Source organism: Phyllostomus discolor, chromosome 4, assembly GCF_004126475.2.
Source record: "Phyllostomus discolor isolate MPI-MPIP mPhyDis1 chromosome 4, mPhyDis1.pri.v3, whole genome shotgun sequence".
NCBI classification, from domain to species: Eukaryota; Metazoa; Chordata; class Mammalia; order Chiroptera; family Phyllostomidae; genus Phyllostomus; species Phyllostomus discolor.
Window position 1 is genome coordinate 169,094,305 of NC_040906.2, and position 17,033 is coordinate 169,111,337.

Below are 17,033 nucleotides of genomic sequence, written 5' to 3' on the forward strand. Positions count from 1 at the left end.
TTTGCTACTTCCAGATAACTTTATTGCTTCAGATTTGAAATTGTAGTTGCTTCAGGGCAATTAGTCAAATTAAATGCATCTCAAACTGCCTGTGGCTGTGTTTCTTTCCCTTTTGCTCCTTCCCCCCAGGGGAAGATGATAGGCTACCACAGGATGGGGACAGAGTCTGGTCCAAGTTCTGCTTCCAAGCCCTCACTGGCCTCCTTGAGGCGTCCCATCCCTTTGTCTTCGAATGTTGTTGGCCTGGTTCTGCTGGTGTGACTGGTGGATACCTGCAGTCATGATCCCTGCCTGCCTTCAGCAGTGAAACTGGCCCAGTCCATTCTGTGCCCTCTTCATTCTGACCTGAGGCCTCTTCCACCCGACTCCCTTAGCACCTCCACATCTGCCTGAGGGGGCTGCAGGACCATCAGGATTTCTCTATACCACATGCAGGCACTGGGGAACTGGGAGGGGACATCATCTCAGGGCTAGTTTCTGCCTAAACATGCCCCACTGCAGGGCGCATCACAAGGTGCTTTCCTTCCAGAGTTCCAAACAGGACACAGGGTTCAAGTACTGCCTGCAAGCAGATTATCCTCCATCCCCCTGGAGTGGGGGATCCCAGCGATTCATTTCTCATCTCTAGTCTCATCCAAACCTCTACATGCTCCATTCTCCAACCCAGGAAGGTATTTCCTCCTTCCGGCAGCCTCCCTCCTTCATGGCTTACTACACAATATATGCCAGGCCTTCTGAGATCTGGCTCCTTGAAATCCACAAATCATTTTTCTTCTAACAAAGCCTGCCTCTTAAAGGAAGGCCTGGGCTAACTCTGATCTCTAAAACATGTTTCAAGTGCTTGTTTTGAAAGTCAAGCTGAACAATGTCTTCTTTGTCCTAGACAATAGTCTGTCCTCCCCTTGAAGTAATGGCATCCTTAGTGTCAATGAGGGAGACTCCTGGGGCGACAAGAATTAGCAAAAAGGGAAAGTAAATTGAATACCAGTTCAAAATATTATCCCCACTAAGTCAGCTGGTCATGATGCAAGGTCTCAGAGGTCCCAGAACACACATCCAGGATTTTAAAAAGCACAACATACAAACCGGTCATTCTTCTAGAACAGGGGTCCCCAATCCCTGGGCCACAGAGCAGGATGGCACTGGTCCCTGGCCTGTTAGGAACCAGGCCACACAGCAGGAGGTAAGCAGTGGGCTAGCACGTGAGGCTTCACTTGCATTAGGGCCTGAGCTCCGCCTCCAAAGAGGGCCTAGCCTCTTAGTTTCTTGTATTCTTTGTATCTAAAGTCCTGAACCTCTATTTTGTTAAGTAGAGATCCATACTTTAAGTAGAGATCAGTAGGAAGCCACCCTTGCTCAGTATCATTTTGGAACTCTCCATTTCCCTGGGTTTCCTCTTCCTGGGGCCTTCTCACCTTTGTCTCTCCCAAGTGAGGATAAAATAATAATAATAATAATAATAATAATTTTAAAAAGTTAAATTAGTAACTGGATATATAACCTTGGGCCAGTCACAAAAATTCTCTTCGCACTGGATTCCTCATGTCAGGAATTAATTAACAACCTAAGGCATCATTTATTAGGAGGTAATTGAGGGACATAAATGTTCAACGCCAAAGAATGAGGGGGCTAGGGGAATCTTCCCAGAGTTGGAATTCCAACTGGGCTTTGAAAAATGGATAGAATTCTGAGGGAAAGAAGGGTTAGGGGATTCCGGAAGGAAAAAAAAAAAACAAACAAAGGCTAAAACACATATTCCATATTAATGGTATTTAGATTGACATCTGGCAAATCAAGTGTTAAAGTAGTGGTAAATAAGAAGAGCCAACGAGGACGAAGAATGTGGAGACACTGGAAGGCACAAAATGCCAGGCTGAGAAATTCGCTCTTTCACCTACTCACTGGGTTGTTGGTAGAGGGACAAAGCAAAAGGAACCAGGATCCACATCAACCAGCACATCCATTTGACACAGATCAATACTTCCTCACTCACTCTAGAAAATACAGGAGTAACATAAAGGGAATTGTTTTATTATTTTTTTTTAATTTGGGTTTTGTTTTTGTTTTTGTTTTGTTTTGCAACTGGAATTGTTATTGGCACATTGTGGGGGAGCCTGAGGGGCAATCAGGAGAGCATAGGTCAGGCAAAGGCATATACAAAGGGCCGTCACAGAACTGACACTGTCATGTAGACACAATGATAAAAGACACAGGATGACAGAATGCTACAGTTCGTAACTCCGAACTGGTAACTGAGCACCTATATCTGAAAGCAATGAGGTGCTCCGTTTGTATTTCCAGGTTAGACACTAAACCACACAACAGAAAGGTGAAGCCCTCCAGACTCTGAGAGCAAATATGAGAAACCATTAACAGAAACCAGCACTTTTCAAATATCCTTGGGTGTGTGTGCTGGTTGTAGGCAACACATCATACAGTTTGTGAAGTGAAGTTAGAATTAAAGTCAGATCTTATAAGCAACAGCATTTGAAATTGTTATTGCTTCAAGTAGATACTATAATGAGTGGAAATGAAGGGACTTGTTGGTATTTACTTGTCTTTTCAGTAGAATTTAAATTGGGCAGGATTTCACAGAAATACAGATTCAGGAACTTTTCTGGGGATTAGAGAAGAAAGGATTGAGAAAAGTGCCCTGGGCTTTGTTGTGGGAAAGGCGATCTGGCTCATTTTTAATTTTCCATTAAAGCCCTACTTTTCAGCATAAAGCAGATGGAATCCTTATACAACTCCATGAAAAGCCTACTATTTTTGAGTACCTCAAAGATGGACGCTTTGAAGAAAATGAAAGTGTTTAGAATTCATCAGATAAAATCCCACCAGCACATTCAAAAGAGGCAGGTACTTATAAATCTTAAAAATACAAGGTAAGAGGTCTTTCTGTGATGGGTTTCTGATCCTCAGCCTGCTCTGGGGTGCGGCTCCCTCTGGCTCGGCCGACTGATGATTTCCCACCACTTCGGGGCCTGCTCCCGTCGCAGGGGCTGAGACTCCCTTTGTCAGCTTCACTTCTCACCTCTCAGAAGCCATTCTCAGGCACAGAAAAGATTTCAGTGTCAACCCTGCCCACCCCTTACTTACAACACGAGAACAGGGCCTGGGAATATGCATTCTATAAGATCCTTGGAGGATATTCATGCAACCATGGCCCTAAAGCTCTTTCCTTATTAGGAGCTAAGACCTGGTTCAATATAGTCTGTTAGTCAATCTGCCAGGTGGATGGAGAAACAAGGGCTGGTGTTTACTGTGTGTGGACTGGGAGGGACTCATTTGAGAGGTAGAACAAATTTAGTGTTAAGAGCAGAGATTCTGGAGTCAGGCTGATTGCCTGGGTTCAGATCCTAGCTCTGCAGCTTACTAGCTCTGTGACCCTGACTGAATCGCTTAATCTCTATGCCTCTGTTTCCCCACCTATTAAATGGGAATAATAACAACAGCACCTCATGAAGTAGTGTTTGGTGTTGTGTTGGGAAACCAACTATGAAAAAGATACAAACCTGACTTACAAAGAGCTCAGAAGTCAGTAAAAAAAAGAGCAATATCTGACCACTGTCCCACCCAGTGGACTTCACTTTGCTTTATAAGTCAGTCTGTGACGAGGGTGATAATGAGATGGTAACCAAGTGCCATGGGGACCCAGAGACAGGACCAAAGGGGGTACTGCCCAGAAGGTAAGTCTTGAATGGGGCCATTAGAAGGAGTGAGGTTTACATAGGGTTTGGAAAAGGTGCCTTTGTACCACCAACACTTAACACAGAAGTAACTGCGAAGCAAAGGCAAGGAGGCTTGAAAACAGGCAGGTAGCATCCTGACTAGTTAGTTCAGTTGGTTGGGTGTCATCCTGCAAGGCAAAAGGTTGCCAGTTCAATTCCTAATAAGGGCAGATGCTGAGCTGCAGGTTCGGGGCACATACAAGAGGCAAGTGATATTTCTCTCTCACATCAATGTTTCTACCCCTCTCTTTCTCCCTCCCTTCCCTCTTTCTAAAAAATAAATAAGTAAAATCTTAAAAGAAAAGAAAAGAAAATAGGCAGGGAGTGTCCACAGCTTTGGAGCAAAAGCAGGCATGAGTTTAGGAGCCAGACAGGCCTGGCTTCTCTAGTAATTAGCTGTGTGACAATGGGCAAGTTACCTTTCTGAGCCTTAGTCTTCCTATCTGACCAATGGGAATAATAATACCTGCTTCACAGAGTTGTTATGATTAAGTAAATTGTTGTGTGTAAAGCACTTAACACGGCCTCTGAGGTCTAATAAAAACGGTATGCATTATTATTTTTATGGTGCATTTAGAGAGGCCTGAGCAGCTGCGGTTGCCATGGGTTTTTTACACCATCGCAGACAGAGGAATGCAAGGCCGGAAAGAAGCAGCCCTCAGGAAAAGCCTTCCGATTTGAAGTAACTAATGGGTTAAGACAATCCCATACTGTATTACATTTGCCCAAACCAACCAGGTGTTGTTGAGGTCACGGGTCTACAGGGATGACCTCCGCTCCCTGAGAACACCCAGGGAGGGGGGCCCAGGTCCGCGTCACCTCCAGGGTGAGGCGCAGCGCAGGTTGTTCTGGAAGCAGGCTGAGATGGACGAGAAAACACTCTCGTCCAAATATTACAACAACTCAGAGCCTTATAAACATTGTTAAAGTTTCATGAGTCAGTAAGCATTATCTTTTCTTCTCATGTTTTTATTAGACCATAAATCCAGTTCAATTTATATCCTTCTAGGATTACTGTGTTCTAATCAAGTCCAGAGTGCCACTTATTCCTAAGTTATCTATACTGCATGTCACCCAAGTCCATTTGGATAATACTGTTTAGGCTACTTATGTGTTAGAGTAGCTAAAAATTGTATTTGTTCAACTAGATACATTAAAAAATTATATTCCTCTCAATAACCCAAATCACCTCTTTTTTATAGGAACCAAGTGCATGAAAGTCATAACTTGTGGGGGTTTTCCTACTAGGTGGTTTATTCCACCTTCAGAAAGTCATGAAGACATTGTGAAATTTGATTCAAGGGATCCACATTGTAAACAGTTTAAAATTCTGGTTATCTGACTAAAACAAAGAAACCCTTTTAGAGGGCTACCCTCAAAGTGCTTTTGTTTTCTATTCTCAAGAATAAAAAAGGTTCTGCATTTCTTAGGAAGACTTGCTAATAATGCTGTTTTCAATCACACTATCTGAACTAATTTCTCAAAATTAGTTCAGATCACTACTTTTTCTCAAAAATTCTTGATCCAGAATTGGCAATCATCCAAATTTCTTTCTAAAATATTCAAAATTTGCTTTTGTGTACACAGTACATTTTCATCCTCCCTTCCCTAAGGGGCATATATATGTATGTGTGTACATACATGTGTGTGTTTTGTATATACATGTGCATTATACACACATACACACACTTTAAAAACAGCAGCAAACACACAGCTTTTCCTACATGTGGGGTACTATTCTGAGTGCTTTACATTTATTAACTCACTGAGTCCTACAGCAGAACTTGAGGTAGAAACTATTATCCCCATTTTAAAGGTGAAGAAAGGGAGGCACAGAGATTAGGTAACTTGGTCCAGCTCACACAGCTGGGAAGGGTAGAACCAGGACCATACCCCAAATATGGTCCTCGGCTGAAAGGCTGGAAGTCTGGCTCTCGGTGGTAACTTTGCCACCTTGGCTAAGTCACTTAGCTCTCTGAGGCTCTCTAGACATGTTGGACTCCATGACCTCTGAGTCCCGTAGGGTTGTCTGTTCTGCAGGTTCTGATTCCTATTTCTACCTTGGTCTGGGGAGCAGAGAATTTCAGACTTCTACCCTCTATTCCCCTGATGCTGTTCTGCCTGGATTCGGAGATCTTTGGTGCTAAATCCAACTGTACTTTTCATTCTTAATCTTGCTTAATCTCTAGGGCATTGCCTTCTCCCCCTGGGAATGAAGGACATTCTCTCCCCAGGGCCTGCCCCAAACCCGAGCTGTCCCTCTTCCACACAGGGCTGCTCCTCTCCCACACAGGAGCTCCAGCTCCCCCTCCTCTGTTCCCAGGCTCACTCTCAGCCCTGTCTGTTCTGTCTGCTCCCTACACTCTCCCTGAGGGAAGCTGCCCACATCCATGGCTTCAAGTATTTTGTAATTTGCTGCTAATAGATTTATATTTGAGTGTTACTCCTCATTCCAGACCCTCTGTTCAATTCCCTATGAGATACCTAGAGCTGAAAGTGCAAAGTGTCCATGATAAAGTCATTGCTTCACACACACCAGCTTTCCTTACTGAATTGCTGGTCTGTGTCTCTCTCCCCTCTTCTGCCCACTCCCATGCCTATCTCACCATCTCTTATTCTGTCTCTTGTTCCATGTAAACCTTCATCTATTGCTCATCTTGAGTTTCTACCTTCCTTGCATCTTGACTGCCTCTGGTCAGTAGCCAATTGTGGCCAAATGATCCTCACAAATAAAATCAGATGAAAGCAGTGTCTCCACTTACAACTCTTAAATACATTCCCGACAAAATACAAAGCTATTCTCAGTTTTTCCTCCAGCCCTGTCTTCCCCCCGTCCATCTCCCTCACACCCACCCTGAACCCCTGGCAGTTCCCCAACAGGTCCGTGTGTTGGCCTTGTGGGCTGCTCCTTCTGGGGCAATGGCCATCACACAACAGTCAACTAGACGACTCTTGCTCACCAGACTCCTACTCTTCATCTCGAAGACACCTCCTCCTCCAGCCTTCTCTGCCTGGCCACCCCACTTTCCCACCTCTTTATGGAGGTCATGCTCCCTTGCTCCTGTGAGAATCACTGGAATCACAGCACCTATCATAGTAGTCAGAGACTTCCTTCTGCAGGTTAGTTCTCTGGGGCAGAATCACAGCTCTCTGCCCCTGCATCATCTAGTTCAACATCTGACAAATGGTAGATACAGCGAACGAATGCTGCTGAATGAGTAAATCTGTAGGACAGTCCACAATCTCATCGAGATCTCTCTGTGGATCACTAGAAGAACCCAGCTTAAAATAAAGAATCACACTGAGTAAAAGTAGTTCCAGTATCAACCTTCTGTGCTTTCCCATTTTAAAATTTAATTTTATTTTCTATTTTCTAGGTGAGCAACAGATGAGGGTCTAAATGGAAGGAAGGGAGGTAGGAATGAATGTTTTATTTTTTACCTAAACATTTCTTATTTCCCAACAATTTCAAAGCATTTACACCCCCCCCCCCTTATGGCACACCACACATTTAATTAATACCATCATTGTATCTGTATTTAGTAATTTGAATATTACCTAGCGATTAAGAAGAGCAAGCAAGGGCTTTGAAACCAAATTAAGCCTGAATCCTGACTTGACCTCTTACTGGCTATACGATCTTGAGTTACTTACTTAACTTCCTTTGCTTCAGTTTCCCATCTCTAAAATGGGGATTAAAAATGAAATCACTTCATGTCATTATTGTTAGGATCAGAGTTTAAACAGTGCTTAACAGATACCAAATGCCCCGTAAAAGTTAGGTATTATTAATCATTTTTATCTCTTCCAGTAGACTGTGTGCTCCTCAAGAGCAAGGACAACAGATGTATTCATTTTTGGGACTATCTCCCAGTGCCTTGTCCACAATAACATACTGGGCTAATGTCTTCAGAACAGATGAATATAATGAACTGTTTATGGCAAAAATAAGTACACTATTAAATATGACTAGAACAGACAGAACTGCTCCAACAATTTGGAGGCCCGTGGAGAGCAGGGATATGTAGAACACTAACAGTTCGCCCTGCTCACGTGACCTCCGTGGAATACACAAGGCTCCCAGGCACCAAGTCACGGCGGCTGTGTGATGGAGGGGACTCCCTGACTCAAGAGAGACTGAAGAGCTGGGCATGACTGGGGCAACAAGTCCCTCCTCTGGAATCTGCTTTATTTTCTCTTCCTATGAACAGAAGGTGGGGCTGTGATTTCTAAGCACCCCCTTAGGCACTGTGGGAGTCTCTAAAATCAACAGGTAAAAACGAGGACAAGAAAGGTGCTACTGGAATTTAAAAATTAAAAAGAAACATATCAAAGGCAATATAGGAACTATCACATCACTATATTACAAGGGATTGCTGAGAGGGAACTGGCCAAAAAGCAAGATGTTTGAAATGAAAAGATCTGAACTTGTAAAAGCAAAAGAACAAAAGCACTGATGGGCATAGGCTTTATGTTTCAATTTAATTTAATTCTCATCAGCCAACTCCTTGAAAGCAATGACTGTGCCTTCAAATATGGCAAGTTGCTGCCCAAAAATACATTTCTTCTTGATCTTTCGTTGCTCACCTGGCTAATCTATATTTCCCAGGCTCCCTTGCAGGCCATAGAATTAGCTCTCTTGTAAAGAACATAAGTAAAAACGTTGGCAGTCATTTCCAAACCAAGTTATTTAAAAAGTGGGTGCACCCCTCCACTCCCTCTTTTGTCCTTCTGCCAGCTGAAAGAAGGTGACAGTGGAGAACTATGAGACAGAGGATAGAGCATGGGGCCCAGAATCACCACATGGAGGAAAGCCACCTCACCCACTGACCATAAATACCTGTTTTGGACTATTACATGAGGAATAATGAATGTCTATTGCTTTTGGGCCATTATATTTTTATACGCCTACTTGTTATAGCTTCTAACATTGGCCTAATTAATGCAGGTGTCTAGCACATACCAAAGACCTAACTCACATTTGTTGAGATGACATAAATAAGACCAGGTTCCTTCTCTCAAATGCTGATCAACTAACGACGTTAACAGACACATGCCAAACACAATGCCTGCTGAAGTTTGAAAACAAAATTGGAAGCATGATGTGTCTGAAGGGGAAAGGATGGAGAAAGCTTTCCAGATGAGGTGACTTTTGAGCTGAGCCCTGAAGGTTAAATGGTACCAGAGCAAATCAGATGGGGTTGGAGATTCCAGACCCAGAAGAAAGCACAGAGTAAAGGCACAGAAAGCCGAGTGTGCATTTGTTCGCATTCAACCTTATCATAAAGTCTCTCTAACTTGGTCAACGCAGTGCAAATTTACTGTGCACTGACTTTCCTTCCTGGGTCTGGCATCCAAACAAACAACCCTTTGTTTTTTCAGTACACTCATTAACCCTTCTGCTTTTTTAAATATAAAAAGTCCCATGATGAATGTCCTTAGAAAGTTCGGAAGCACATGTTAATGAATCTTAACAATTCTTTTCTAATGAAATGTTTGAAAAACAAATGAGATAGCTCTATTACTTGTAATAGTCAAAGAGCCATGCTCTTAGGAATCATCTGTTTCAACCTACGTTTTGACATTATTGATTAAGCATGTAATAGTCACTGGCTTGCAAAGCAGAACATTAAGCCTCTGGATTTACATGAACATTTCTTCTTTTAAAAGGAACATCAAGCAAATGGGTAAGAGTTTAGTCAAAAGATTCTCTACATCCTTTGCTCATAGCTAAGTGCCTCCAAAACCTGAGATAGTTAACAAACCACTTCCTCCAAAATCTGTGAGCCCCTTCCTCACAGTACCCATGGGGCAGGGACTCAGGAGAAAGAGCACAAAGGGTGGAATGTATTGTAGTCACTTGGGTGGTGAGAGGAAGGATGTGGGCCTCTGAAGCTACCCTGAAGTAAGGAAGAGACAGTCTCCACGGTCTTCTAAACACCAATTTAATGCTGTGATCAATGCCCCAGAAACTTGTTTAAATATAAGAACAAAGCAAAATTATTGGGCAGGCAAGATTTCATTTCAAAAGACTTCAGCACTCTGTAGACTTGAGAGAAGAAGCAAGTCAGGCTGCTCCCCTCATATCAAACACCAATTTAATTCTCTGATTCAGAAACAACTGTCTCTGCCTCCACATCAATTTATGCCACCTCAGCTCTTAGGACCTATGCCCCAAAAGAGAGGGCGTTAAAACAGCTGGGGGTGGTGGGTGGAGGGGTACCTTGAAAGTAAAGCAACTCTTAAGATGGCTGGAATCATCGCCCCCTTAAATCTAAGAAATACTGCAGCTGCCAGTCAACACTACCGGCCCATGAATACAGCAAAATGCTCGCACCTGCCACCCTGCATCTGGGGCCATTTATTCTTTGGTAAATGTGGCAGGAAAGACTCTCAGAGAGAAGATCAACTGCTTTATCTGGGAGAAAGGGAAGCTCCAGGGAAGAGAAACAAGAAGCACTGCGCCCATCCTTGGGCACTTTGTGCGGCTTCTCTCTGTGCACTGAAAGAGCTCTTTGTGTCACACACACACACACGCACACACGCACACGGAGAGTCTGTGTGATTTATTGGGGAAGGAGGGGCAAGAAGGGTTATTTTATTATCCCTCTTCTCACTGAGTCCCAGCAAATCTCCGCCTGGGCCCAAGCTCGGTGGCCTCTTTCTGGCCCAGTCCCCTACGCCTGCGGCCGCAGAGATAAGAGAGGGAGCCGACCAAACAAAAACAGTCATCGATCTAGGGAAGTAGAGAGGAAATCCAGCAAGCAGGGAAGGGAGGCAAAAGGAGATTGGGGGAGAAAGGGTGGGGAGTAGAGGAAGAGGATGAAGGCTCCAGCAAAGGGGACAGGGTGGGTGGGTGGTGGCACAGGAAGAGTGAATGGGAGGATGGGGGAAGTGCAAGGGAGGTGCCAGAAATAGGCAGGAGAATGCGATGGGGAAGGTGACGGCCGAGAGGTGGAGGAGTGGGGCAGGGGTGGAGTGGGGTGGGGAGGGAAACAGCAAGGGGCATCAATTATTAAGTGATTACATCATCCCTGACATTAAAACAACACACACAGCACGGGTCCCCGCGGGGGGGCCCCCCGAAAGGAGGGCGGGGGCGGAGTCTGGGCCAGCCTTTCCTCTAAGCCAATTCCTATTCTCACCCCGCACCGGCTCACGGGCGAGAAAATGGGTCCCTGCGCTACCTCGGGGCCGCACCTCGCAGGGATGTCTCCGATTCCGCAGCGGAAAGACTCCGAGAGGGGCCAACTCCCCGGCAGCCCAGTGGGGCGCCCAGGAGGCGGCAGCGGCCAAGAGACTGCAGCGCAGGGCCCCACGGCGGGGGCAGCGCTGCGCGGGGGCACGGGCGGCCCGGGTCTCTGCAACATTCCCGCGGCCTCCCACCGCGCATCCCCTGCCGCTTACCTGTGCGGCGCTCAGGCTCCGGAACCCATTCACATGGTCCTCTCCCCGCCCTCCTCCAGCGCGGCCCAGGCAGCTCCGAGGGCTCCAGCGGGCTCGGGAGCTGGTGGGCCTTCCGAGAGCGCCGAGGGGGCGGCGCCGGGTATCCCCGGCCCGGCGGCCGGATCCTTTTCCGGCGCAGGCGGCGGCCGCCGGGCGGTAAGGTGCAGGCGGCGGCTTTGTGTGCGCCCGGGGAGCCCTCGGTGCGCGGGGTGAAGTGCTGCGAGCCCGGACGGCGGAGGACGCGCGGCTCTTAGGGCAGCCTCGCCTCTGTTCCCGCGGTCGGCGGGCGGGCGGGTCTCCGCGGCCTCGGCTCACGACGACCCCTCCTCCTTTCCCGCGGCAGCCCCCTCCCCTCCCGCTCTGCTCTTGACAGATGGCGCAACTGCAACGACGCTCCGCCGCCGCCGCGGCTGCTCGCAGCTACTCGCGCTGATGCTCCTGCCCCTCAAGCCCCAGCCCGGAGTGAGAAGGGGGCGGGACACACCCTAAAAGTGGCAGTATGAGCTACCCTATCAACGGGTCCCTAGGGAGCTTCGAGCGGCGACCATTGGTGTTGGGGCGGGGGCGGGACTGAAATGGGTGGGGCCACCGAGGGGGTTGAGCGTTACTGTGGCAGCATCCTGGCGTGTTGAGTGTATTGAGAGGGGATGCAAGGTTGGAGGAGTTGTGTATGTGTTTTTAAGGATTGTGTGGATTTCTGAGGTAGTGAGTTAGGGCGGGGGAAGAGGGGGGAGAGTGAACTGCAGTTTCTGCTTTGCGGAAGGTTGCAGCTGTCACTGCAGAAAGACATCTGCCATTCCCCCAAAGCAAGGGGACCTGCCTGGAGAGAAAAGGCTATCTTGTCTTTCTGGTGTCTTTTTATTTGAAGGTAGAAGTATAAATTGGGAAGTACTACGGAGGTGAAAACGTTTTCTCTGATCAAACTGAAGAGTGCAAAGCAAAGTAGAATCTCATGACAGAACCCTGGAAAAGCTAAGAGGAGCTTGGAAATACACAATTAATATTATTAATAGTAATGAGGAGGAGGAAATTAGGATTAATTTACTGGCTTCTTATTTTCATGGACACGCACATATGTTTACTTTCAAGAAAAAAACCTGGAGGATTTATTACTGAAACGGGGGGGAGAGGGCGGAAAGGGCAGGCAGTGATTAAGGAATCTGCAATCACAGAGTACAGATTTGTTTGTAGTTTTTTCCGAATCATGTTTAATTGTAGCCATTGGTTATCTTTGGCTTCTCATGACATTCAGCCTTCTTATGTTTCGCCCACCCCCCCTCCCTTCACTGAATCTGAGCTTTGGCTCAGATTTTCCTTGATGGAATAATAGCCGGTTAAACATACAGTTGGGAGTGCATCAGTCTTTATTTCCTATCCAGCTTTTCTATGGCAGGATGTAAATTCATAAAAAGAAACACTTTGGCTTCCTGATTTTCTTCATAGGTAATTCCTGTTTACTGAAAGTTCTGCTGTAAGGCATGCTCAGATCGTCCTCCTTAATGATTTTGGCAAGAACCCTCCCTCCCCACTACCCCAAGCTAATCTAATGTTCTGAGAAGTATAAGTGAATTGGCTTCTGCTTTGGTGCTCAAAATCTATAACATTACCTTTCCTGCCCACAATTTTTTTAATTGTAGTTTAAAAACTACACTTTGATGAGTTTTTTTCTTTTTTGTACACAATATTTTCTCTTCAAAAAGATTGCTGATGTATGTTAAATAATCTGCATTTAAGAGGGGGTTAGGAAATTGTGGGCAAGAGAAGTTAGTAACTAAACTCAAGGTAATAGTGTGGGGTTATTACTGTATTTTGTTTTCTCCTTAAACAAAATGATAAATGAAACTATGTTTAAATTATGTGACTGATAATTCATTCCATTGTCCCAGGAAACAGAACAAAAATTAGGACCAGAAGGTTTCCACAGAACAGAATTATCTCAAAAGAAGGAATTCTTTTTCCTTAGCACTAACCTGCCATGGCTGTCCTAGGTTTATTTGAATGCAACTGTCTAAAGCAATGGTTCTCAAACCCTAGAGTGTATCAGAATTACCAGAAGGGGACTTGTTAAAACACAGTTAGGTGGGTCCCACCCCCAGAGGGTCTGGTTCAGTAGGTTTGGAATGGGGCCAAAGAATTTGCACTTCTAACATTTCCCAGATGATGGTGATGCTGTTGTTGTGTGTACCACACCTTGAGAACCACTGGTCTAGCACAGGGCTGTCCAATATGGTAGCCACTAGTCACACATGACATGTATTTGAGTATTCAAAATGTGATTAGCCTATAGGGAGATGTACTGTAAATGTAACAGACATATGGGATTTCTGAGATTTAGCAAGAAAAGAAAACACCTCATTTTTTATATTTGTTATAGGCTAAGAAGATAATAGTCTGAATGCATCATGCTAAATAAAATATATTATTAAAGTTAACTCACCTTTTTCTTTTAATTTTTTAATGAAACAGCTAAAGAATTTAAACTAACATAGGTTGCTCATACTATGTTTCTCTGGACAGCACTGGTCTAGAGTTGTTTTTCATTCCGGACCAACAGTGCAACTGTTGAGAGCACCTTTGATGAGGCAGGTCATGTATTCTCATGCAGAAAATGAGGAAATAGTAAAGTGGGCTTCACACTACTTTTGTAAAACGACTAACTGGACAGGGAAGCAATTTGTGCATACCTTCCATTTTTTTAAAGATAAACTGTCATGTAGTCTCAGAAAACTATCCTAAAGATATATATATATACCTCTTTGAAATTCCATGTGAAAATCAATTTTTCTTACATTAAATCTGAAGTAGGTAGAGTGAGACATCTCACTGTTATGGTTTCTTCAAGAAGAGTCACTTTTTAGCGTCTATAACTCTTAATAGTGTCTTAATCTAGTTAGTGGACAAAAAGAAGAGACAATGCAATTAAAATGACTGATTAACCTGCTCCCATGAAGTCTTTGTCCTGTTTCTGTAATTCTTTCCTGCCCACACCCATTCATCTGTTACCCTTCTTAAATGTAGCTTTAAATGGATTGGGCCTCCTCAGGAGGATTTGCTAATGGTCTGGATGAGTGTGTAGAGCACTGTGAACCATTTGGACTCTCTTCCCAGTTTTGATCTACTGTGCACGTTGCTACAGAGACCTTGGTTAAAGATCTGTGACAGCATCTCTGGCCCACCAGGGATAAGTCATGTTGTCCTCTACACACCCCCCACCCCCGATTTTGTTTTGTTTTCTTATGGATAGCTTATATTATACAAATGAGAATGTAGACAATGTTCTAGAATTTATTTTTTATGTGACTGGTACTGGTTATTTTTATTTTTCTATCTTTCACCTTAAATTTTCCTATTTCTAACTGGGCTTTCTCCATGTTGTTTTAACAAAATTTTTTGTTCTCTTGCTTTTAAAGTAGAATTTTCCTTATTTTTAAATTTTGTTAGTTAAAATAATTTCTTGACTTACTATAACATTTTAGTTTTAATCTTCTGGTAAGTGTCAACTCGGTAGCAATACATACAGCAAGGGTAAGAATCCTTAATGTAGAGTTCTTACAAATCAGTGAGGAAATAAAGATGAATGCTCCACCTGGAAAACATGTGCAAAAAATTGCATCCGAAAATGGCCAGTAAATATGAGAAGAGATTCAATTTCCCTCGTAACCAAAGCAATGCAAAGATATAGTTTATTAACTACCTGGTTGGACAAAGACATAAAAGGATGTAGGGAAATGGATACCCACACCTTACTAGTGAGAGTGTTCACTGGTGTAACACTTTCTAGAAGACGATTTAATAACATTTATGAAAAGCCTTTTTAAAAGTATGTACTTTTGACCCAGCAATTTTACTTCTTGGAAAGAATGGAACAAATTTGCAAAGATGCACCTGTAATGTCAGAATACTGTTTATAATTGTGAAAAACTGGAAAAAGTTCATTAATAAGGGACTTGGAGTATAAATTATGCTATATCTATAGAATCCTATATAGCCATAAAAGTGATAATGATGCCATTTATTTATTTATATGGAAAGATTTTCACAAGAAATTGTTGAGAGAAAAAAGCGAACAGATTGGGACATGTGTGTGTATATGTATATGTATGTTTATACATTACACAGGGTAGGTAAACAGAGGTTTACGGTTGTTCACATGGAAAACAATGCAATAATTAATAAATAATAATACAAGAATAAAGTCTGTGTTTCACATACAGCTATAAACCCACTTTTGCCCACTCCTATCTATTCCATTGTTTTAAAACTTATCTATATATCTTATATTTAAATTCATAGAAAAGTATGCCAATACGTACACAAAACTTTTAGAAGTGATTTTCTCCACATTATGAGATTACAGGTCATCTTTCGTTTTTAAATCTTTTTCTTAATTTTCTGAACATTTTAACACTGGGCACTTAATTAACAAATGAAACATTAAAACTGTTTTTAAACGTTTTCCTTTCTTTGGTACCTTAATTTTTCTTCTCCTCTTCCTCCTCTAATTCCCTGCTGGTTTTCCTCTCGTTTGACGGAGGCCTCCCCCCGGGGTGGTATCAGGAGGGGCTTCCCACCTGCTCAGAGGACAGGAGGCCTCTGCTCCCACCCTCCAGCAGCCACCCTTCTAGCTTCTAGTCGATGTCCTGGAATTTGTAAGAATGCCTCAAAACACTTCACTCACAGAGCAGGGAATTGCTGATAAACTGGTCCCTGGGCTAACCTCGCTATTCCTGGCACACCTGGTTTACTGAGAAACTCTTGCTTCTGACATCTCATCAAGTTCTTATAGAAAAAGCTGCATATTTTAAAATCTATCAAGTTCAGAACATAGCCAACATATTTAGAGTATACTGGGTCTACAGCTCACCTTGAGCCAAGAGGAGATGATCATGGGAAAATCTTGTATAGGAAGGGAAGGACCCTTTATACACACAACTCCAGCCTAAGCTTGGGAGGTGGTGGGGTAGGCGGTGTTAAAACTGTCTTGGGAAGAGACCCAACAGAGCATCTGAGACTGGGATTCTGGTACTGCTTTCATACCAGCTTTCTCTAATTAAATTTTGTCCAAACCGGATAGTCACTTCTCCTGGCAGGACCACAGCAGAGACTTCTTGGTGTGTGGCTCTCCAGCTTTCTTCCCTTTTAAAAAGGCAGAGACTGAACTGAGTAGACATAGTAGAGTTATTCTGAGTATGGTTTTAGAGCCCAGGTCCCCTGGACTGCTGCTGGTGTTCTCAACACGTCAGAGTCAGCACTGGGCGGGCTGGGTTGGGAGGGATTGGACCTATAGAAGATGAAGCCTGTACCCCAAACAGACCTCAGTGAAAGCAGGAATTGTGGTGGCAATTGAAGATGGTCTTCTTTGATTGTTTGCCTGGCTCCCAAAGGGATGCCTGCTCTATTACTTGGTATGGTTCAAATGTCAGGAAATGAGACTTAGTCAACCATGAGTGTATACATGGAAATACTTAATTTCATGTAGTGGTTACCTTTCAACAGATCCCCTACAGGAACCCTTGTGGGATTCTAAAAAAGGAGGCTTTCTTGTCATAAGATGGCCTATCCCTCTCCTTTACATCCTAACTAGCTGTACCTGCCACTCTGGCCCTTTCTTGACTACCCACTCTTACCTCTATCCTGGCTGCACTGTATGCAGTGACGGTGCTTGAGATTCATCCTTTGTGGCTGAGACACAGGAAAGCCCCATGTTTGAGCAGATAGTTTGATCAGAGGCCTTCAGATTCCCATTTGGAAGCATAGGTTCACTAAGCCTGAACTTATTTGAGTGAGATGAGACTGACTTGCCTCCCCTGGAGAGACACTCAAGAGCCATACAATGAGGTCAACAGGTGTGTGTGT

The 17,033-nt window shown here is 44.1% G+C and overlaps 1 protein-coding gene across 6 annotated transcripts in view; it reads right to left on the bottom strand.

Annotated features, from left to right (window-relative positions):
* Positions 1-11,626, bottom strand: part of FYN (FYN proto-oncogene, Src family tyrosine kinase) — a 201,851-nt gene extending 190,225 nt beyond the window's left edge. For 4 of the 6 annotated variants that reach the window (XM_036024581.1, XM_036024579.1, XM_036024580.1 and 1 more), the window contains exon 1: positions 11,139-11,626. The gene's annotated coding sequence lies outside the window, so the exon portion shown is untranslated. The remainder of the gene's footprint in view (positions 1-11,138) is intronic. The other 2 variants (XM_036024584.1, XM_036024583.1) reach the window with 2 other exon arrangements.
* Positions 11,627-17,033: the final 5,407 nt, after the last annotated feature.